Source organism: Nipponia nippon, unplaced genomic scaffold, assembly GCF_047370975.1.
Source record: "Nipponia nippon isolate SJK-2023a ecotype South Korea unplaced genomic scaffold, ASM4737097v1 scaffold_1, whole genome shotgun sequence".
Taxonomy (NCBI): domain Eukaryota; kingdom Metazoa; phylum Chordata; class Aves; order Pelecaniformes; family Threskiornithidae; genus Nipponia; species Nipponia nippon.
The window spans coordinates 54,662,555-54,687,287 of NW_028262290.1; the positions used below are offsets into that span (position 1 = coordinate 54,662,555).

A 24,733-nucleotide genomic window follows, 5' to 3' on the forward strand; every position below is an offset into this window, starting at 1 on the left:
CCCTGAAGACATCAGATCACCTTTTGGAGGTCATATCACCTAGATTTCCCCAAGGCCACCCTAATTTCTGAACAGGACAAGAAAAATCAGGCCATCATAACCTGTTTTGGCTGGTTTTTTTCCCGCCCTGCTGATCCAAGCAGTTTTTCCCATGGGCAGACATGGAGGAAGAAGGGAACTGCAATCTCCCACCAAACTCTCTGTACAGGGCTCCAGGCACGGGCTGCAGCTGCCGCTGCACCTTTCCTGCACCCAAGAATGGGGTCTGGCTCTGCACCCTCATGCCCTGGTACCAGGATTCATCCACCAGCTCCAAAAGCAGGATCATGGCCACTGCCCAGCATGCTCATGCCATGGTTCCTGCAGATGGCTCCCATCTAGGAGAAACCACACACACAAGCTGACAAACGCACACACGCCTAGCAGTGCTGGATGTAATTAGAAGACCACGGCGATTAAACCTAAGCCTGATAACTATTTCATTCAGTTAAAACAAAACAAAAAACAACACAAAAAAAACCCAAAAGGTGAAAAGGAGAACTGCTGCTTATAACAGACTTCTGCAAAGTGTCACTGAAAGCTGTCACTGAAAAGCTTCAATTCGCTCAAGTACTGGAGTTGCAGGAAGGTAAGGTGGCACAGAAATAATACACAAATAACTCAATAAATAAGACTGCTGAGAAACAATGGGGAATTACAGGGGGGAAGCAGATGTGAGGAGGAGGAGGAGAAGTAAATGAAGGAACCAGTAACGGAGACTACAGTAGCATCCCACAGATGCTGGTCATGAGAGAATTGCATAGAAACACCCCTAACTTGACCCCTTCCTCATTTCAGTTAAAAAAAATAAACCCAGGCAAAAGGAAACACAGCAAAACTGCCTGTAGTGTTGTGCTGTGAATACAACTGATTGATAAAGATTTCATTCAGCACCTAAAAAGGGAAGAAGAACCCTCAACGGCACACCCTGATTTTCTGCAGACAAGTGACTGTGATTACTTGGGTTACATTTACATGAGGTTTTGACCTATCTGAATTGCTCTGAAGCCAAATGTTCACGTGGGGCCCCTTGCACATCATTCACTATTTAAAAGTTATATTTAATGCTACAGAGACCGAGCATGCTTTAGGCACCAGACTGTTAGAGATCGTATTCTCTTATATTGAACAGAAAATAGAATTAGTTCAAACTTAAAAAAAAAAAAAAGTTTCATGAGTTGCTGACACATGGCAGGTGTGCTACATTATCACACTACCCTCAGGCCAAAATACTGTAACACCTGTGAACAATATTTTCTGTTTCATACCCTATCTAAATAGACTGTGCTCCAGTGCTCCCAAGCTGGTGACCTGCCTAACCTCACAGAAAGAAGGGAATCAGATAGGCAAGGTATGGATCAGGCCATCAAGCCCATCTCCTCCAACGGCGTCCTGCTCCCTCCCACCAGACATTTATCTTTCCAGCTCAAGTGATGTAAAAGCCTACAAAGTAAAACAAAAAATGATGAACTATAATTTAAAATATCAACATGGCTTTTCTGATTTCCTGGAACTCTAGAATTCAGCAAAGAAACCAGTTGTTTTTGCTTTATTTTACTGAGTGGTGCTTGACAAAGTCGCAATAGACTGCTCACTGATGAATTAAACCCTCCCCAGCTTATTACTTGCAAAAGCGATGTAATATTACAATTTTTTTTTGCTTTTGCAGTGAATGGATACTTTTCCCCCATTTTCATGGTTTGGGGGGGGGGGGGGGGGGGGGATTCTTTTTTATGTTTTTTGTAGCCTTTTCTCCAATTCAGTGTGGTTCAGAGATGGAAAAAAGGAAGCATTTGGGGCAAGGAAGACAGATGTTTTGCAGTCAGCAGGCTAATGCCTCTTCCAGGCAGCCACTGCCCTTTCCATCCTCCGCTGCTGCTCTGTCCCAGCAAGACACACATTAGCACTGTGGCCAAGAGCTCTGCTCCCAGCTCCCAACCCCGGCACAGGCATACACTTACTGCTGCCCTGAAGCATGCTCAGCTTCAGCAGGCCACAGTGTTTTCCATAAACCTGCCCAGAACTGAGCCTTTTAAAATTTTTTTAAGGGGGTCATCGATCATTTCTTCTTGGAGGCAGCCGTCCGACACGGGTCATGTAAGACAGGGTGTTTAAGCGATGGCTTCCCCCATGGCATCCCAGACCAGTGCCTGCTCTCCATCACTGGGGAGCTGCAGGTTTTCTTGAACGCTGGATTAAAATAATCAGGAAAACTCCAAACTCAGGCAGACACGAAAGGAAGTAAGAAGTCACAGGCGGCAAAAAAACCCAGAGGAACCAGCCCTGAATCCATACTGGGTCCTAGTTAAATAAAGGCGGCTCTGCGTGAGGAGGGCAATCATGCTGAGGTCTGGGGCTGAAAGTGCTCCTACTTCATCTTCCTCTCCCCCCCCCCGCCCCCCTCCCCAATATCATACTACTTTCACATCCCATTTTTCAGCTTTTGAAGGCATTAAATTGGTCTGATGCAGTAAGGCTACATGATGAGGCATGACAGCATGTTCAGTCGTAATAGCTTTTGTTTTTCTGAAATGGATTATTCCCTTCGTATTTAGATTTTAATCTCCTGGGCATCCACGTCAGTTTTGAATGTAAAACACACCCTGCAATATCAAGTAATAGACTTTCCAGTTTGGAGCACCGCATCAGGAAATCACTGGCTCCCCAAACAAATTAAAATCTTGCAAGTCTAAACAACCAAACCTGTGGCATCAGACAGCCAGCTTTTTATACTTAAACTCTTCTGGGATCCCTGTGCTTCCCAGCGCTTTAATTACCTGCTACAGATTATAAAAATAGCGTTTATTTGGCACCATCAGCTAGCCCGTGACACCCCTGCTCCAGGTTATACTGTCACTCCAAAACCATCCTCCCAGCCCTATGCAGAGGGCAGCGCGCCAGACCATCAACCGGGAGAAACTGCCAGCTCCGAAAACGCAGTTCAACATGTCCCCCCCAAAACTCAAGTGCACATACTAGCAGTCAGCCTTGATGCCTCAAAGCCACCAGCTGTTAAATAATTTGTTGGATGCAAACCAAGACCTACAGATGGTGTGGGAGCAGGGACTTCTAGGAACGGATCGGTCAGAGTGGAAACACACAGATGACAAGAATATTTACAGTGGATCCAGGCATCTACAAGAGTACAGCTATCTCACTTACAATCACCGAGTAAGCGGGATTCTCTCCCAGCTTCAGTTACGCTTTGGTTACATGTTTTAGGACCATTTTAGTTATGTGTTTTCAAAGCATGGGAAGCTCGTGCACATGTTGTCCCAGTGCATACCAGTTAAGTCCTGAGGGTCCTTTGCATGATGACCTCTACAAGGAATTAAGAGCAAGCTTTCTGTATCTTCATGTAAGATCCCAATAAAGCCAAAACCTTTCACCATCTTTTATCATCCAATACAGCCTGGCAAAGAAAATAGCTATCTTTAAAGAGGGTCTATCCCTCTAAAACCTGAAATGCTATCCATACAGCTATATAGTAATTACATTATATACTCCTGACCCAGTATTATACTGGATTATGCTGTCCCTGAAGAGGGATGTCACCGCATCTGGCAACTCCTCCTCGACGTGTATAACTATCTTGGACTTAAGACACACAGAAGTGACAGCAACTCAGAGAGGACAGAAGGGGTTGAGGCAGTGGGGACAGCCAGGTGGCTTGAAAAGAGCCCCCGTAAGACAATGGTCAGAAAAAAAGGCAGAGGAGGGGAAGAATAAGAAAGTAGAAAGTGGCCGTGATGCAGCTTAATGACAAAAGTGAGGGTAAGAGGGAATAGACAAACTCTTGCAGCAGAAAGAGGAAGAAAAGCTCTTTGCAGCTTTTAAATCACTGGGGATTCAAAAAAGAAAGTAAGTCACATAAATCATTCTAGGTTACTCAACAGGAATTGAGCATTTAAAAAAAAAAAAAAACAAAAAATTATTCTGTATCAAGTTGGTAATTTGAAAGCAGAAGTGAAGGTAAGTAAGCTAGATGCTGCTATTTCCTAATTCAGGAAAGAATGACTTTACAACCTGAATTATTTCCATCCCCACATACTTTTCCTTATACATAGCTCTGCTAAATGTTTGACAGTGTGTTTTTAAGGCTACAAACCACTAATTTGGTAGCTACTAAATAATCCAAATGATCTACCTGAATTTAGAGAATTCTACAATTCAGAAATAAAGTGAAAGACTTCGATACCAGACCCTGTTCAGTATGCTCAGTTTCAAACTTGTCTCGTGTGCTAACCAGGAAAGCACTCAAATCAGTGAAACAGGTCCATAAACGGTGGCTCCTGACATTGTGCAGGACGTATTGCAAGACACCCTAGGCATAGAATCACAGAATCATTAAGGTTGGAAAAGACCCTTAAGATCATCGAGCCCAACCGTTAACCTAGCACTGCCAAGTCCACCACTAAACCATGTCCTCGAGCACCACATCCACCCGTCTTTTACATACCTCCAGGGATGGAGACTCAACCACTTCCCTGGCCAGCCTGTTCCAATGCCTCACTACTCTTTCCGTGAAGAAGTTTTTCCTAGTATCCAACCTAAACCTCCCCTGGCGCAGCTTGAGGCCCTTTCCTCTCGTCCTATTGCTTGTTACTAGGGAGAAGAGACTGACCCCCACCTCGCTATAGTCTTCTTTCAGGTAGTTGTAGAGAGCGATAAGGTCTCCCCTCAGCCTCCTCTTCTCCAGACTAAACAACCCCAGCTCCCTCAGCCGCTCCTCATAAGACTTGTTCTCTACATCCTTCACCAACTTTGTTGCCCTTCTTTGGACACGCTCCAGCACCTCGATGTCCTTCTTGGAGTGAGGGGCCCAAAACTGAACACAGGACTCGAGGTGCGGCCTCACCAGTGCCGAGTACAGGGGCACTATCACCTCCCTGGTCCTGCTGGCCACACTGTTCCTGATACAAGCCAGGATGCCATTGGCCCTCTTGGCCACCTGAGCACACTGCTGCCTCATGTTCAGGCAGCTGTCAACCAACACCCCCAGGTCCTTTTCTGCCAGGCAGCTCTCCAGCCACTCCTCCCCAAGCCTGTAGCATTGCATGGGGTTGTTGTGACCCAAGTGCAGGACCCAGCACTGAGCCTTGTTGCATCTCATACAGTTGGCCCCAGCCCAACGATCCAGCCTGTCCAGATCCCTCTGCAGGGCCTTCCTACCCTCCAGCAGATCGACACTTCCACCCAACCTGGTGTGATCTGCAAACTTACTGAGGGTGCACTCAATCCCCTCATCCAGATCATCAGTGAAAATATTGAACAGGACCGGCATGTGACAAAGGACTGCTGTCCATTGTATCTACTGATTATTTTATGCAAATACATTTCTTTCAGTACCCTTCAGATCATGGCATGTAAAATTCAACTTATTTATATTCTATACTATGTGGTAGTGTGTGGGGGGGGAAAAAAGGTAACTGTCTCACTCATCACTGGAAAGATTTGCCCAAGAAGGCATTTATAATTTCAAAGTTTAACTTATCAAACAATTTTGATATCTTACTGCACAATTCAACCTTCTCAGGAGGTAATAAATATGCAGAAAATACAGATAATTACTCCCTATTTCCTCATAAATTGTGGTTCAATTTTCAATTTGTGTTTCAACAACCAAAAATTTCTTCTAGTAGCTATGGCTGATACTAGATAAACGACAGAGTTGCATTTCACCTCTCCTTCCCCTCTTCTGTTCACTCTGCAGTCTGTTTTCTGTGGGGACAGAAATCTCCATGCCAATATTCACATGGCCATTACATCTGAACTAAAAAATGAATGAAGTAATCCACCCCCTCCCTGGATGTCACGAATGCCCTGGGGAAGCAGTACCCTGCAGCTGGGGTCCAGCCCACTCTGCTCTCCGTTGCCTTTGCTATACGCATGTGTTTCACCACAGCTGGGGCCGCAGAAACCTTACCCTTAAGAAATCGTTTTCTTAAAGGTTTGCGAAGAAGCAAGTAACCAACTAATCTTTCTCCCAGCTACAGAAATTAATTACCCCTACAGCAGTAGCCACCAAACTTTTTTGGACAGAGACAGCCATGCCAGTATGTCAAAAGCACCACAAACAAAACAAGCACATCAGATATGTGCTAGATCTTAATTAAGGCGCTCATCGTTTCAAAGCATCTTGCATACCAACATCAGTGCTTCATGGTCCCCTTCCCAGCCCCCTTGGCTAGATTCTCCTTCGTATATATTTATGCCACCTGTTAGTAAAACCCCACAATGCTGAAGTTTCCATGCTCCCCACAGGCCGTTTATTCCATTGATTCCCCAGCCTTAGTGTTTAGGAAAATTTTCCCAAATGTCTGACCTAATTCTTCCTACTTAAAATGTAGGCACACTCCTCCTCACCCTGACGACAGTGGATGCATAAGATGGCTCTGCAGCTTGCAGACAGCTGCCGTTCACCCCTCAGACCACTCTCTCCTCTGCCTCTTCTGGCAAGTCCTATTTTTAGTCCTCTCTCAGGCACTTTTCTCTCTCCTCTGTTCTCTTTCCCATCAGTCCACCTCTTTCCCAAGCAATAGCATCCAAACTCTACTTTCAGCTGAAGATCAGCTGTGCTTACTGGTGCTGAACAGATTGCAAGGATGGCTTTATGTCTGAAAACAGTACTCCTCTTTATACCTCCCGGTAGTAGAGTTTTCAATATTTTCACCATATTATGACACTTATCAACTTAGTTGTAACCTTTGGTCTGTTCATAATTCCACACTGTTTTCTCCAAACTCCTGCCTAAAGATCTCCCAAGTGGAAGAGAGCTGTCTTAACTACATTATATTCAATAAAAAGTAAGTTAAAAAAAACATCTACTAGGTAGATATTATTTGGTTTTTTTTTTTCATTTTATATTTAAAAAGTTCCTTCTCTTGTGCCGAGTATCATTCAAAGTAGTAAAGAATTTATTAATGTACAAGATCTAGTTTCAGTGACAGAGTGCACATGATTTATATTAGAACAACTGTGGCTCCCTGTATCCGAAGTACATTCAAGGCATGATACTCTCTTATTTATTAAAATATTAGGGAGTACCAATTGGAAATGTTTCCAATGTCAGTTATAGCTTCCATCCACTGCTGAAATACCCACTCCAGAAACAGTCCCCTCAGTCCTTGGCAGGTGTTAGGGGCATTAGCAGTTTGGCTGGGCCGAGCCCTCAGCACGTTTTCTGTAGCGGTTTCACAGGAGCTGAGAACGTCTTTGAAAAAAACGCAGGAACTCAACGTTCTCATCTGCTTTCAAGAGCCTCAGGGCCATTAAGGTGACTCGAGTGGCAGTGCTGGCAGCATTGTAACTTATTAATAAATTGGGAGCAAGCTCACATCTGCTAGGAAAGGAAAGTCTAGTCTACCCCATTTTATGGTCTCTAGCCAAGTCAAGCACATTAAAATATGTATTACTTCTGCCTACCTGTCACTTCTTGTAATATGCTTAGGTGAACCCATGGCTGCAAGCCAGAACCCAAACTGTTTGAACACAAGCAGTGCTTTTGGGGAAATTATTTGCAACAGAAGTGTCAGGTCCCTTTTGGTATGCTGGCAAATGTTTGCCTCAATCCTTACTGAACCAAAAGTTAAATGGTGAGGAAAGACTGCAATTTCAGGTTAATCTGGGCATCTTAATACACTCATGAAATGAACTACATGCTATGCCTCGCCAATGAAAAACGGAAAATCAAAAGACTGATTGAGGCTGATTCCTTTAACCTGTATTTTAAGAACAGTTTTCATATTGGTTTCCTAAGAGGGAACAAAACCCCAACCTATGTTACACCACTAAGGAGAACACCTACTCTTACTATCCCTGGTACTGACAGTACACGTGCCATGGGGACACGATGCTGAGGAACGGGCTGACGAGCCAATATAGGATACCATTGCATTTGAACCAGTTGCTAGACAATGGCTGGCATTCAGAGGACTGAAAACTTGCAGAGAAGCTAGTTCAAGCTGGCTTAAGTAGATGCAAGCGTTGACTTGGATATTTAGGAGTTCTTAAGAAGAAAAGCAGCTTGCAATATTTCAGGGTGGGGTTCTGAGACTTTGTTTTTTGTCTAATCCATTAGTACTAAATAAGACCAGAAACATGGCAGGGTCCTTTGTACCCAGAACTGCATCTAAGCCTCAGAATTACAGCTGTAATTAATGGGTTTTTCCAAGCTGAGGGGAAAAAGAATCAACTGGGGAAAAAACCTAAACCAAAACAACCCAAAAAACCCCAGCAGCCTGCAGACTGAGCAAGTTAAGGATTTCTTCCCTTGCTCACATATATGCACTCACACGCAATCATACAAGAAAGCGCAAAACTCCCAAAACACATGTACTTGAGGCTCTTCCCTGTTTTACCCCATTTGTAATCTTTTACGGTCTCATAAAAGCGTGCTGCCTCCGGGAAGATGAGGTTTCTTTTATTTCTTATTATTTCATCTGCAGTTCACCGCGTTGCTTGACCTACACTGACATAACCTTAAGTAAAACAGGTTCGAGTATGCAGTTTCACCATCCCTAAAGTGAGCCGTAGTTTATTAGGGTTTTTTTCTTTTTTCTCTCCCTCTGCTCACACTTCAGAGGAGAGGAAATGCCTGCTGTGAATTCTTGTCCAGCATTTTAAATACCACATGAAGTGCTTTCTTTCCATTGCCAGAGAGCTTCCCAAGGACCATAAGCCCTCCGAGAAAGAGAGGTGTAAATACTTTTGCCCTTCCCTGACCAGCGGGAAGCAGCTGGGCTAGAGAGGGGGCCAGCAGCCCCTGCGTGCCACGGCTCCCACCAAGCGCTGGGTGCTGCCCGAGCCCCTCCGCCCATGCTCAGGGGAGCGAAGAAAGAAAATACCATCAGCGGGATAATCAGCCACTTCACCGCCAACTAGCTCCAGTTGTAACTGAAATCGGCAAGTACCCAAAAGCTACCAATTTTTGGTATGAAGATCACAGAGTTATTTTTCAAGCAGCTGGTTGTACTACCCTATACACTGCAGCCATACATTCATTATGGCTAGTCATATTGAATTATGTGTAGAAAGGCTGAATTATTACCTTTTTGCAACAACCTCAGTGTTGTAACACCCAGAAGTCTCATATGGGACAATTTTGTAGCTTATTAAACTAGACACATTTTTGTGCTCTACAAGCTTTTAATTGTCAAGGAAGATCATGTACAGCTATAAATCTATGAAATGCAGTATAAATAATGCCACATGTTCAAATTAGTTTGATTTGATGGGGAAGACAATTCCCTTAGTTTATTCCTTTAATGCTCAGGCCGGGATACCACACTGCCACAGCAGTCTGAAAGGTACAGCACGTCTATTAGTGCAGCTGAATAAAAGGCAATCTTAAAACTCACATCCAACAGGGATAAATCCAAACTTCTCCATATATGCTACTACCCTTCGACATAAGAATAGAAACTCCATCAAGTCACTATTGCACATCTGTCTTAAACACTTCAAAACAAAAATGCTGGATTTTTTAGGTTTTGGGGGTTGTTTTTTTGGTTGGTTTTGGGTGTTTGGGGCTTTTTTTGTTGTTGTTTTGTGCTCCCCCCCTCCTGATGGCTCTTGCTATCATTCTTTCTCCTCTCAAAGAATGACCTCTGGTTACTGTGATGTGTTAAAAAGCAAATTTGTTAAGTCATGTATGCACCTAGCAAGCTTAAGTCTGGCATGCATCCCTCACAACTCCTCCTCATTCAAAAAAAATTTATATAGTGAAAAACCTGTGCCATACAAGAAAAAAAAAAAAAAAAGCTATTTTCAGACCAGACCGTATGTACTTGAATGAAAAAACTAAACTCAGTCCTGAGAAAAATGACAGAAAAGGAAGACTGATTCAGCCTTAGCACTGTATTGGCTATAAATGCCCTAGCAATTTGCACCATTATTAATCTCAGCACCAGTGCCTGATCTGTACAACAGGACTTAGATACCCTAAGCAGATGCAGAACTATTTCCCAACCTGTACACTTTTAAAGGCAAAAGGATCTGGAATTTTCCACTATTTCCCAACCTACACACTTTTAAAGGCAAAAGGATCTGGAATTTTCCTTCAAACTACCAATGCAGGTTTGCAACATGAGCTACAGTGTGCTTACAAACCCCACACTCAGTGGCATGGGTTTTCTAACTCATTTTAATTTGCAGGTCTTGGCAGGCACAGGCAGCATGTTGTTTGGGACCAGGGTAAAGCCAGTGCAAAGCACGTGGATGTCAGGTCCTCAGCCCCGAACGTTTCATTGTACGGACCTCCTTCTCGCCTAATGCGGACGTGTGCTTCTCTCAGGGTTTATATTTATCCCTGGCCCAGGTGCCGTTTTCCAACAGCGAACACAAGCTCGCCCGTGCTGAGGGCTCTGAAACAAAGGCAGGAATTTTTCCCCCCTCGACACACACCTCTCCATGTGTGCGAGCCGTTAAAATTATTTCATACAAACCAGGTTCATGTGTCAAGGAAGAAGTGACCTGGAGTTTCTGAATGTTCAAAGCCAGTGTATGTTTGACCCTACACTTTATTTATGTTCTATATGTACTTTGCCTCCCTGAAACCTAGAGCAAACAGCTGTCATTAACATTCACCCCTTCTGCTAACACTTTCCTTAATCCCTAACTGACTTTCCAGCCTATAATTAAACTTTCCAGCTGCTGCACTCAGAGATGGCACCAATATCCATCATTTGCTTCTACACAGTCCCTAAAAAGCTCTTTTTCCAATTTCCAAGACCATGGGCTAGGACCAAAGCCTCTTACACTTCCAGGTTTTAGGCTAAAAACCTTCCATTCACTTACAAATTGTCCCATCTTTTACTAGGGAAATTAAATGGCCGAGTGGTATTATCTTAATAATTAAACTAATGCATTTTTATAGTGCCAATACGTGGAGTGCAAAGGCTTGAGAACTGACAGATAAAAGCTGCAAGTGCTTCCACATTTTGCACAGAAAATACACTGGAAAGAACGGTATAACCACCATCACTTACAAAGCCCAAAGTTTAAACAGCAGCTCTGCCATGAAAGCATTAGGATTTGGAAAGACCTTCTAACTAAATATAATGAAAACCCAAACATCTTACTTTAGATCGCAACACTAAATCGGTGTTAGCGCTTCAATCCTGAAAATGTGTTTTTCACATTCACGTAAATCATTACATGAAGGGTAGAGACGGTTGGCAACGTTTTTGTCTGATGATGCTGTTACAGTGTTCAAGAGGACTTGATACTGTATTAGAAAACGACTGGCTTCACAGTTAGAAAAGGAAGGGAGAAGATGTCTGAAGCAAACACTGTATTTTTGGGTAACACGACACAACACGACACTGGAGCACAGCTGAACAGAGTGGGTCAGAGCAGTGTTACCACCCGGCACACACACGCCGTGGGCTTCAGGAGAATGATGATTCACAAGCCCTCCAGAGCCAGGAGAAGAAAAGCCCGCCAGATAGCTACAAACTCGTGTTACTTTTGCGAGCCCCAAATGTCTGGGACATCTGCTGAGCCTCTGAGTCCACAAAGCTCGCCCACCCTAAACCTGAAGGCTGGATAACCATGCACGGCCTCCTCAATCCCAGAGCTCTGCAACTTGGTGTACCACAAAACAGGAGCCAACATCTCCAAATATTATCTGTTACAGAGTAGGGCAACATTCGCTTGACTGCCGAAGTGCTATCGTGACGAACAGCAAGTGGGCTCCATTCATAACACGACTGGCGACCGTCCACTGGCAATCCTGACAGCCCACCAGCCCACAGCAATCGCGTCGCCTGCTGACGAAGACGTGGGGACGTTCGGGGTCAGCCACCCCCGTGTCTCCTCTTAACGTGTTTAGGAGTCGCAGCGTGCTCTGGCTTTGCCTTTTGCCTCACGTGGCAGAGATAAATTGAGTGCTTAGATCCAGCCTTCGCATTTCTGAAACCGCAGGCTGGTTTCATAGGGGATGAAGGCTGCAGCCCTGCTGAAAGTTATCTGCTATTTAAACAAAGTGGGGGCACCTTCAGGAAAGGAATGCATTTGTTTTCAATTTTATCCTGCTGTTTGGGGCTAACAATTAAACAACAAGGTTTTAATGTTGCAAAATATTTCGATAACTGCACAGGATTTATCAGCTACTGTAAGACTATTTTGGTAGGCTACCAGAAGATTAATCATTCGTGTTTTGTCAAGTCTAAAACCATCACTGCTCAGTGAAGAGATCATACCAGACAGGTGCAAAAATTCAAAGCCTGGACAGCTATGGCTTGTCCCTAGCGGCAAGGCAAGAAAGGTCAACTTTTTAAGTGGAAATTAATATGCTTTCAGTTCTATCTAAACTATAGGTGAAACTTTCATCCCTCCTTACATTAAACATACCATTTTAAAGGTTAATTTTGAAGAGTGCATGTGACATGCTCAAGCTTCAAATACGTATGCTCTGAGAGGTTAGGAGAACGTGAAAACAGTGTTTCATTGAAAACTGTTTGTCATTTTTAATCACAGGATAACTCTACAAGAGGTGTGACTGATGCAATTTAAATTTTCACCTGACAAATTGAATTATTAATCTTTGCGGCACCTACAACAAAGGATCAAGCGGAGTAGGCAGTCAGTTACCAGCCCCAGGAGCTACTACAGAACATCCTTGAGATGGGGAAGCGGCGTCTTGCAGCACCCCGGGGTGAAGCACCTCTCCTCGGCAGGCGCAGCAGCCAGGAGGGCCCAGGACTTCTGTCCTTGCCCCCACTGCTACCTCCTAGCTTCAGTTTTCTGAAGCAGGGGAGGACCTTGGGCAGCCCCACCGATAAGAAATGCTGCGGTTTGCAAGGAAGGCGACAGAGAAACAAAGTTGAGGGCTTTATCTGCGCCTGGAAAGAGTGGTTCTTTCTGTATTGGCATCTCTGGCAGGGAGGACCAAGGAGCTTGAGAAGCTTTTTACTCACGCCTGAATGAAAGCCCTACCTATTACCAGTCACTACTTCATTTCCCTATGGAAGGCAATAAATACTCCAAGCTCCTGCTGAGTTTTCAAGGAGTTGCCTTTTTCTAACAGAGTACACTTTTCATGATGCCTTGCCACCCCAGTTCTGGAAGATACCAAGCATTTTGCAGAGCTGTCATCTTAAGTGACGTTAAATATTACTCTTAGGTACTAATTTTGTATCTCTCTAATATTACTGATCAATAATTTCCTTATTATGTGTCTAACCAGAGTTCAGAAAGAAATGAAGTTCTAAAAATTTCCACAGAAGAACTTAAAATGGGGTTTCCATACACCACAATTTCAGAATACTAGGTTAGAGTAGGTCATACAAGGTCTTAAAACAAAGGCCAAATGCCACCAGAAAGCAGGAGTCCTTGCCAGGAATCTCAAGTTGTTGAGCTTAAATGTGCCACTAGTCAAAGAGTGACTTCTGCTCAGCCCACTTCTCAAACTAGTATGTTTTTAAGTAGGAAATAATCCTGTTCATCATGTAAACACTTACTCAGACTCTTGTTAATGTTTGTGCTACCCCTTCTGAATTTCTGGACAGCCAACATTTAATTAAGAAATATTTAACCACTAGTATTTTTTAAACAACAGCATGTAAGCAGAAATAATTGCTTATTACATCTACTTTACAAAATCAAAATACAGCCAGTGGAAACCAGATACAAAACACTCGCCTTCGGCTGAACTACTTTTGTTTAGAAAATGAACAGACAATGCATTTCCTTGGCCGAGACCTTGATTTGTTTGCCAAGTCCCATCCTGCAGCGATTCTTCTTCTTACAACAACATCCCAGGCGCAGAGGACACTATCAAGGAAGCAGACTCACAGTTCTGCAGGTTAGGAACACTGATAGCCCTGGCGTGCCTTAAAAGAAGGTACCAAAGCATTTTTAGTAAACTATGTAATGTAGCATGTAGTAAATATATCTATTTTATCCCTTTATAACTGCTTGGAAACTAGAGAATAACAGATACATTCTTAGTGCAATTTGTATCTTTATAACGTGACGGCATGTTGCTGCATCATCTATTGCATGCCAGCATTTCTTTACTAAAAAAAAAAAAAAAAAAAAAAAAAAAGCACAGTAAGATTTCTTACAAATCTACAGAGATATGAAACACTTGTATCGATTTCCACAAACTGGTTAGAAGGAGGAAGCGTAACTACACTGATTGCATTCTTCAAAGCAACATCACAGGCTCAGAAGGTCACAGGGGGCATCGTCTTTCATACCAGCTACCTTGCTTTTAGATAGAAGAAACACCAGCGAGAGTTAGAAAGAGGTGCTTCCGATGATGGAAAACACAGGACACAGGCAAACAGAAAAATATAGCGCAATAACCAAACCGCTGCTGGGGTGAGATGATTCAGAACAAGGGATGAGGAAAACACGATCATGTCTGCATGGCAGACAGGTTAAAAACAAGATTGGAGCTGAAGAGGAAGGGAGTCCAAAACCAGGCAGAAAGTTTACTTTAATACAGACACTCCTGTTACAGAAGCTGCTGGTATCCTTCTGGCCAGTGTAACGCAGAAACTACAACCGCCTTGACTCCATGGGTATCCCTAAAACCACACCATTTGCCCTATACTGGCAAGAGACATTTTATGTCTGTTCCTATAGCACAGCAGTGTGAAGTTGGTAAAAATTTAAAAAGAAGGAACAACTTCTTATTCTTCAGCTCTGCATCCTTAATTCAATCAGCGTCCCCTTGGGCTGAGAAAAGGATTGGCTTTACTGCTCTGCATTACCATGTTAGCAGAGAAACTGCAAAGTACCATATTCGTGGTTTATATATAATGTAAGAAAAATAGTTTTGGGTTCGTACAAAGAAGAACAAGTCAAGAAATCTGTGTCACACCACTAGCAAATAGGGATAAACCACTTTAACACTTTAAATGTGAAATTCTGGATGGTTTCATTTGGCTTTGCAAGAACTGTGGTCAGTGGGTACAGATTAGAAATAATAACCTTAACACCAACACTTTCAGGAGAAAGCCAGGCTTTTCAAGTAACTTCAGCGGTATCAGTATTTCACCATCACAATAATTAATTGTGTGGCGTATTTAGTTACGTGCAAATGCAAGTAGGCACACAGTTCATGCAGACGGGAAGCCTAGTTTTAAAATTTAAATATATTGATGAAGGAGGTGGGCGATGTCTTTTCTCCCTGACTTGGACAACTGGTGGGGGCGGAAGCATTGTCTGCTGGCTCTTCTTCGCCCACCCATTACAGGCAGAAAGAGATTGCCAAGACTGGAATAAACTAAGACAAATCAACTATTGTCTAGTTCTTGAGGGTGCCATTAAATAGGGTGGCATGAGAAGTGGTTGGGGTGGTGGTTAGGTGGTTATCTTTTTTACTTTTACTTTTTCCAAGATATCTGCTATAGCACATTAACATATTATTTATTGTCATTCCATGTACATGCATAATCTACATACAGCATTAGTGGCATTAAGGGCAGGGCTGAACGCATAATGTCAGCATCAGCACCAGACCTAAACTGTAGCAGAGCCTGTCTGTTACCTCTGTTTGCTGGAGCAGAGAATTACCCACACTTAGCTCACTACCTCTGCAAGTAAGTGATCAAACCCTGACAAGCATGCTGGCATAGTATTAAAGGACCCTGCTAATGGCCATGCCTCAAATTCCAGCTCTAAGCCTCCTAAGAGAAAGCCTGCAAAACTCTTTAATAAATCATAGAAATCAGAGATGGAAATTAGGTCATCTTGCCCGCGCCTCCTATCCGCACCATGAGTTTGCTACCCATACAGTGCTGCTGAGTGCTCTGTCTCGGCAACTCCTAAATGATTCAAGTGCTAAGGTTTCTCCCAATTCCCCGGGCAGGCTGTTACACAGCCCAGCGAACCTTGCCATCCGTCCCACCTACCAGCCTCGTCCTCTCCACCCCAGTTTTGCCTCTGTCCCATTTTGTTCTGTTCCTATTTAGATCTCCCTCTAACTCCCCCAAAATCTGCTCTTGATGCTACCACAACCACCATCCGGCAAAAATTGTTGCTCAGGAAACGTTTTTCTGCCTCTCCTGTAATCCCACTGTAGTGTGCTGCTATTTTTAGGAGAAAAAGGAGGTGGTAAGGGAATGAAAGGCTGCCAGCTCCAGCTGTACAAGAATAATGCTCCAGTACGTGGAAACTACATTACAGTGTTTCCCTTTAAGCACATATAATTAACCAAAACTTTCAGTCTTCTGGAATGATCCAAAAGAGAGAGAGAGAAGAAATGGAAAAGACAAATTCTAAGACAAAAAAAATGCCATCTCACTTCACCTTTCAACCCCGCAGCTGGGCCTCTCCTTCCAGGGTTGTTCTCAAGATTTTACACCACTGTTTGCCTAGCGAGCCACGTGGTTAAACCAGCAACGTACTGCCATAATAAAGTGATCAGTTAAGAAACCTGCCTACAACAAGAGGCAACTCTGCCTTCCGGCAGCCCCTCCAGTGGGAGCGAGACCCGTGTTTTACTCCTGCTTCGAGACAAGGTGACGTGCTGACCTCCGACAGGGCTGCTGCCCATCACCTTCCCAACCTCCCCGGCCAACACCAGTGCCAGATGCCCCATGCGAAGGGCTCTGTGCAACCAGTGCCTGGACTACCAAGACCATCTGGCTAAACCAAAAATACCCTGCTTTCCTAAGAGCACACTTTCATACCTCACCCACCATCTTTACCGTTATCAAACCTCGTATTTACTGATATGTAAGGTTAAGAACCACTACTAGGAACAGACCAGAGGTACTAGGTTTCTTGCTGCAAATAATTCCTATAGGCAAGCAGCAACATTTCTCTCTGTATAGATGTGTATGTCCATATACTGACTCCAGCGCAGCTGTGGGGCACCTGCAACAATCACATTGTGCTGGGGAGCAGAGGGGCTGAGCACTGCCTGCCCCAACCCTTGCTCTGCAACAGCGGTAATTTAATTGAAAGAAAACAGCGATGAATTCAGCGGACCTGGTGAAGTAATCATCTCCAGGGTCCTTAGAGAGATTACAGCTTCCTGACCTAAGCTACGATTTGGTAGGGTCAGATTTTGATACCTCTATCTAAACCAAATCGAGCCTTGCTTCACAGGCAGGCTTACCAGTTTCTGTGGGAAGACTGGCAGATAAAGATACTCCCTGACGTGAGTCAGGGTGCAAGAACAGGTCTCTCAGTTAGCATAAACATATGTTTCCTAGGTCTGGAAAAGCTTTTTTTCCCCTCTTCACAGCCTGTTTGCATTTGCTGGCTTATTAAACAAGATTTTATTTGCAGCCAGTATGTCCTAGGAAACCAGGAGGTGTTACACATAATTGCCCTCAGATTCATAGGGAGTAAACAAGGTAACCTCCACCACCAGGGACGACTCCTGCTCCACTGCCACCAGCGATGTCATGCTCCCTGGCTGCCAGGAGCAGTGCCACCTCCTGCCACCGGGGAAAGGCTGCTGGAGCACCCCGGCGTGTGGCTGCCTCCTAGGATTTACTCACCTCCTCCGCTCCTCTGGGGAACTGGAGATCACTGAGGCTGAGCCACTGCAAGGGGTGAAGCTCTGAGGATGAGCAATGTGGAGGGATAACCCGAAATCAGGAGGAGGAGAAGGGGGTAGGTGCTTGGCCACCTGCCTGGGTGATGGGAAGGATGGATGGTGCCAGAGGCTCCTGCCCCAGCAGGGACCCTGCCAGGGAGCCCAAGGGAAGGGGCACCCAGCAAGTGACCACAGCCAGGGGAAGGGGACGTGTGGTGGGAGTGATAGGCAAGAGCCTGGCTGGGGGAGTGGGACACAACTAAAGAGAACAACAAAACCACAGGCGCAAGTGTGCGGCTTGCTTTGGTGTGACATGGGCCGGAGATGGGCGTTTTCTCTTCCTCTCTCCCATGAACACCCCATTGTCCGTCAGCTGGGCTCCAACCAAGACCCCACCAGGGTCAGCTGTTCCCACCTCAAATATATTCCCCCACTTGCTACCTGCAGCCCATTTGGGATCAAAACCCAGCCCCTGTTTTAGGAAAAAGGCTGCAGTAAAAGCCAAGTGATAGATGCACGCTATACCTTGGTAGTTCAGATTTTAACGTAGCCTGAAAACAGAAACATCAACCATTCTCCATTCCACGTGGGAGCTTTCTTCTCCCACCTCTAACACGTTAGAGCAGTGCTATGACTTTTCCCTTCTTTCACATTTGTCAGTGAACACGTTTCATACAAGTACATGCACATGAGCACATATCCAAAATTGTATCCTGCTTTTTTCTCTTTACATTCCTCCCTCTCTTCTCGAAATATTTCTTTATATTCACATATGCTTTCCATTTATTCTAGCCCTTTACCCCCCACATGCGCTCTGAGTCCCCGGTTTCCACGTTCTTCTTTAAACCCTCTAAACTATAAAGACTTTCCTCAGTGGGATCAAACATCTGGTGGGTGATCCTCATGCAGATTTCAGTACTTCTTTTGTTTCTCAGCTTGCCAACAGATCAGTTTTGATAGGTAGTGAAGCCACTGAAAGGGATTCTCTGTCTGTGGCACACAAAGTATTTCCAAGATCTAAAAAGGAAAGGGTAAAAATGGAAGGGGTCTATGTAAAAAGGGTTTTTTCCCCTTTTTTACTTCTGTGTATTTTTTAAACTTTTATTTATGTATTATCCTTTCATATACTGTGTCACACAGGGTGCAAATAGATTCGCAAGTGATTTAGAAGATTATCATAATTTCCTTTTTGCTTTTATCTGCTTTATTCAAGAACAACCAGCTCTGCTGATACAGTCAAAGACTAAGTAAAAAGTAAAGATTTCATTTTCCACCAGAGACAAAAAGCTGACAATTACTCAAATTGCATTATATCAATTACTCAGGAAGGGTGTAGGAGATACGGAGTTTGCTGTCTATACAGCACATTGTCTCAGATTAACTCAGTTGTCCCAAATACTGACCCATTTCTGCTTTTCCACAGATATTTAGTCCTCGACAATCCTCCCCAGTTTCCTCTGCACCAATGCTTATGGTGACAACGATTGAGACTGGCAGAAGCAGGCGCAAAGGGCTCGTAGGATTTCTCCTACTGAAGCCAAGTGCTTACACTCTTCTTCTCCACTACCTGTTCTGTTCATTTTAAGAAATGGATATCTTTCAAAAGAAAATAAGCATTTCTCTTTGGGTGTTTCTAGTCAGCTAATGCAAGAGGCAGTGCTATGGGTCCATATAACACATTTAGACTTGGACCATTCCCCAGCCATTAGAAATGGGTAATACTGGAGATTAAAAATTAAGAGAAACACGCTATAAAACCTAGCTAATTCATCATCTTTTCAGCAGTTCATCTCTTTTAAAGGCTTCCTTTACAGTACTGATTCAAACTGCTTAGCAATGCTTATTCAAGTCTAGTTCTGGGTAACACTCTTTTATATGCTCTATGACTTTTGTACCAAAGAAAAACAATCCATCATGATCCTTCGGAATAAACACGTTTTCAGCTTAATTTTCAGCTTAGTTGACAGCAATCATATTTTTTCAGTTATGCGCATGTATTTATTTTCACTTGATTAGAGAGAAATTATGTCTGAACAAAACACTTTGAAAATTCAAACTCTGCAGTCACAACATATTTCCAGTTAAAAATTTGATAAATAAGATGCTAAAACACAATATACCAGGGCCATGCTATACACACTGAAAAAGCACAATCCTGCAGACTTACAACAGCCCTCCCTGCACGGACCAACCCTTTGTTTTCAAAGCCCAACATACATTGAACGCGCACTGAACGTACACAGATTCTCACCCAAGGTTGTATTTCGATGTGATAAAGTCACACAGTTATTAATACTTTGATGTTGAAAATGCTGTAGCTCGAGAGATAAAGCTGATGCTTCATCTCATGAGAAACAAGTATTCTTTTATAACCGCTTATAAATGGTTTGATGTTTTCCCTGAGACAACAAGCAGTCATTTACTGGTTCATGAGATTTCCATGAAACAAGGCTGAATGTCACCCACTGTGAATAACACATTTAACACATTTCAAGAACTTTCCGTTAACTCAAGATCATGCCTGAAATATAAAGAAATGACATTTTACGTATTTAAAAAAAAAATAACCCCCCATAGCCCCCAAGGAATTCATGACCATTGCAGCAAACAACAAATCTAACAAATATAGGTGTGAGCATGCTGCTGCGGGTCAAACCTACCATCGGTGCCGGTATTATCTGTAACCCCCCTCCCAGCCTTCAAAGAAAAACCTGTAAACAGTAATTCTTTTTCATCAAAGACTAAATATTCAGCAGGTTTCCACTACAGACAAAAAAAAGACCTCACCCTGTTTAATTCAAAAATTACGTAAGTTGTAACTTCACCTTCACTTGCTCCTTCTCAGAAGAGAGAATAAAACCCCAACTAAAATTAGACCTCTTCAGTTTTGCTGCAGTTCCCCAGCAGACAGACACAGCCCTACCCTGCGAGGAGCCGCCAAGGCGGAGGCACGGGGGGTGGGGGGGGACGACGGGGACTGAGGATGGTGCCACACCCTGCGGCCCCCCCCACTCCTCCTCTTCCTCCTCCTCCTCCTCCCAAAGGCTAAACCCGCTCACCGCAGAAGCAGGCTCCCATCGGATGAGCTCCTGACACGCATCCGACCAGCTCCTCGGTCATACGGGGCAGCCTTTGAGGAGAAAAAGCCATCAGCTGCATCATTAACAGAGAGATGCAACTGCATGCAATTAGTTCAGGGAGAGGCCTGGGCTGTACCGGTCTGATTAAATAAAACCAATGTATTTTTAATGCTTCCCGATGTGTTTCATGTTCTCTGCTGCAGCGAGCAGGTCTGCAGCATGCCGACAGCTCAAGGAGCCTTCCTGCTCAAGCGGTGCCATAAGGAATAAACTTCCAGTGGCTCTTACTCTAATGCGGTGCTCTTGGGCTCTCGTCTCCCCTTATTGCCATGCAGGTCTCATCCTCACGTTAGAGCTGAAACTTTCCAACCCAAGGAGACCAGCACAGCGGTATTCGCCTATACTATATTACGCATGTACACACACAGGTGCAGCAAGACCTGTGAATTTAACATTGGTGATGCAGCAGGATAGTCTTGACCTTTTAATACTCTACAAAAGGACTGTTCTCCATAGATTTAGAGGAAAAGCATGCCCTCGATTGCATCTGATTAAGATTTACTGGTCAAAAACCTACATGTTCTGCTCATTTTCTCATTTTCTATGAGATTTAGTCATACTTGTCTTCTTTATACAAATCTTTCAGCTTTCTGTGGACACAGGCAAATGCTGACAATATTAAAAGTAAAATGAAAAAAGATGTAATACAGATTGCCACACTGTAAAAGAACAGATGCACGTGGGACACACCTCACCCAGAGCTTTCCTTTGCCAAGCAGGCCTCTCTGGCTCGCAATCATTTTGACAGCAAAGACTTCAAACATCGTAGGTACTTTGACTTAAAAGTGACATGCATGTTGGGTTGAGGAAATACTTCCCATCCCTGCCTCAAACACAAGCACGCACTGGCAAACGGCATTGGGAGCGATAATCACCTTTACTGAACACCTTCCTCCTCAAGCACAGCTGCGAGAGAAGCAAAAAAAATCAAGAAACGGCAAAGCCAGATTGGCTCTATTTTGCTAGTTGTGATGATCATAGGAGTGTGAGTTTTCAAGCTTCTCGGTATATACGATAAAGTTTCAACTCTGAATGAAAACTAAGAAAACCAAAAAAGACAAAAAACTACTTCCCCCTCCCCACACCCAGCCCCTCTCCGGTCGCTCCAGGGCGAGGGGCCGCAGCCGGGATGCAGGCGGAGGGGACGGTGCAGCCTTCCTGCGCCCGCACCCTCGGGTGCCCCATCTCCCCTTCCCCGCACACCTGCCCGAGCACCGCAACTTCCACGCCGGGGCCACGCGTGGGGTGGGGGTGGGGGGGCAGCGCACCTTGCAGCCCGCGCCGAGGCAGGCAGGCAGGCAGGCAGTCGCGCCCCACGCGTGATTCCTCTCCCGGGCGGCCCCGGCAGCGCGGGGCGGAGCAGCCCCGGCCCGGCGGCTCCGACACCCGCGGGCGGCGGGGCCCCTCGCAGCCGGCCGGGACCGTGGGGCGGGGGCCGTGGGCCGGGAGGAGCGGCGCGGCGCTGCCACTGCAGCGGTCCGGGGCTGCGATGTGCTCCGTGCATAACCACACCCACCGCATTGCAGAAGCCACGGCCGGGGCGGGGGGGAGGAGGGAAACAGCCCCCCCCCCCTCCCCGCCACCGCAAGGTGCCCAGCCCCGGCCGGGCGGTGAGGGGGACCGGCTCCCCCTGTACCGCCCAGGCGCTGTGCCCCCCAGGTGAGCGGGGCAGCGGGCACCCGGTGGGGCAGCCCCCCGGGGCGGGGGGGGGGGGGGGGTGTTGGAGTGTGCCCGGCCAAGCCAGACACCCCACCCCCCCCCACTCGCCGTACCTCTGCCGCCTACAGAAGTTTCCCACAGAAATGCGTATCGCCCTAAAAAAAAATTAAAATTGCAACATCCCTCCCCCCCCCTCCCCGCGGCACAGCTGCGGCGGGAGCAGCCCTGTGTCTGTGTGTCCGTAGCCCCCGCCGGGCCGCAGCGAGCGGCCCCCTCGGAGCCCCCGCCGCCCTCCCCGCTCTGCGGGGGGCACCGCTCCCTGCCTCCCCCAGCGCCCCGGCCTCCGCACGCACCGCCCTCCGACCCCCTCCGCGGCTGCTAACTTAAAAATGGCTCCTAGGAATGCGGGGTTCATATATACATATATAGAAAAATACGTATATATTTAAAAAAAAAGGGGGGGGGGGGTGGTGTGCAATCTCCCTGCGTCCCCCCCGGGCATATCCTCCGCTTCCCCTTGCAGGGAGGACACTGCTGGCACCGGGGGCGGGAGCGGCGGGAAGGTACCTTGGCGGCGGCGGCGGGGAGCGGCGGGGGCGCCCGGCGGCGGCGGTACCGGTACCGGGGCGCGGGGCTGCTCCCGGCGGCGGCGGCGGCGGCCACGCGTCAGCAGCGGCAGCGCAGCCCGGCTCTGCCCAGAGCGAGCCTCCGCCGCTTCCCAGCAAATCAGGGCTGCGGAGGCTCCTCCGGAGAGAGGGAGGGAAAAAGGAAAGGGAAGAGAAGGAAAAAAAAAAAAAAGGGAGAGAGGGAAAAAAAAAAAAAAAAACAAACGGGGGGGGGGGGGAGGGAAGCCCACTCCGCGGAGAACGGCAAAAGCTGGATGCCGGCAGGTTTCTGGAGCCAGACCCCCTCCTCGGTACGAGCGGGGAGGGCGGCGAGGGCTGCTCCCCGGGCACACAGGAGGGAGGGCCCCCCCGCCCGGCACCGGGCTCCCCACCTGCGTCCAGAGGGATCCGGCCGGTTTTTGGCTCAGCTAAATCAATTCTTCTGTTTAGATAGATGAGCTTACCTGCTGCAGTTGCAACCAAACCCTAGCGATGGAGAGACTCCCTGCGAACTGAAAAGCAGCAAGCTGGGTGCTGGCAAGGTCTGGCTTTGATTTTGCCCGTGGGCTTTTCGCTGGGTGTGGGGGTGGGGGGTACCAGCCTCTTCGATTTTAATTTCCAATGACAAACCACATGCTCTTAAAATCTGGAACCTATTTCACTCAACAGCATCACCAAAACAGAAATAAACAAACAGAGCTCCTGCCACACATTGGCTCCCAATCCAAAAAGGGTAATGTGAAACTGAAAATGACTTTTGAGTTTTCACTACAATACAGACCACAACAGGCCACATGTCAGAAAGCATCAAAAATTCCTAGTGCGTACGAAAGCCATTTGGGAGGGGATAATCTTACTTTCACCATCTCATTTTGGTAAATACGTAGCTCCTCTCAGAGCACAGAAATGAGCTCTCCACTAACTACGTACGATGCAAGCAGCTATCAGATCTGAGACTCTGCCGCACCACGGCGCTCAGAGGCACTGCTTGTTCGCTTCTCTGGGGGACCCGAAGTGGCTGAACTTGCTCTTTTCCAGGGGAGGAATTGGCCACGGGAAGGGTACCGATGGCTGGCTGTGGGAGAGCCACAGACCGACACGCTCTCATGCTGCACCTCCAATGCTGTTGCAACACAGTGGATAAATTAGGCTTATTCTCTCTTTAGATAGTGTATTTTGAGAGCTCGCAAAACTGGTAAGATCCAAATTATATTCAGGCCTGTGATATGAATCAGGGCGGGGGAAAAAAAATAATCTTTAATTAGCAGCATCTCTCTGGGATTTAAGAAGGGAAAGAGGTTTTGACAGTAGGCAACAGACGTACCATTTCTCAGATCTGCAAAACTGCGCTGCTCTGTATTTAACGTAGAATTGTAGCAAGAAACACACACACACCCCCTTCACCTGCTATTCAGGAGTGCCATTTAGCACATCTGGCACAGCGTGACATGCATAAGAAGGAGACAGACTTCAAAAGGAAAATACATGCCATCAACTAAGAGAGGGCATACCTCTAGTCATGCAGCTGAAATAAAAAGACTTGTATACTCTTCTCCACCAGGAGCTCTGGAAGTCATCATGAATCACAAGGGAAAGGACTTGACATCTGAGACATACATTAGAGTTAACAAGGTTTGATTTGGGAAAAAAAAAAAAGGCAAGAAAAGGACTGAGTTGGTTTGAATCAAATCAAGTCTCAAAAGTAAGCTAGGAGACTTAAAAAATGTTATTTGAAAAACAATGCAAAATTTACCCGCTCAACCTTTTGCAGCTCTTGTACTGCCTGT

General features: G+C 45.7%; 1 protein-coding gene across 22 annotated transcripts in view; it reads right to left on the reverse strand.

The window, feature by feature from the left end:
* EPB41L3 (erythrocyte membrane protein band 4.1 like 3) overlaps positions 1–24,733 on the reverse strand; it is a 145,958-nt gene that overhangs the window by 75,871 nt on the left and 45,354 nt on the right. For 21 of the 22 annotated variants that reach the window (XM_087756122.1, XM_087756106.1, XM_087756087.1 and 18 more), the window contains exon 1: positions 22,909–23,046. The exons of the other annotated variant lie outside the window; for it this stretch is intronic. The gene's annotated coding sequence lies outside the window, so the exon portion shown is untranslated. Of the gene's footprint in view, positions 1–22,908; positions 23,047–24,733 lie in introns of those variants that run through there. 22 annotated transcript variants of the gene reach the window in all.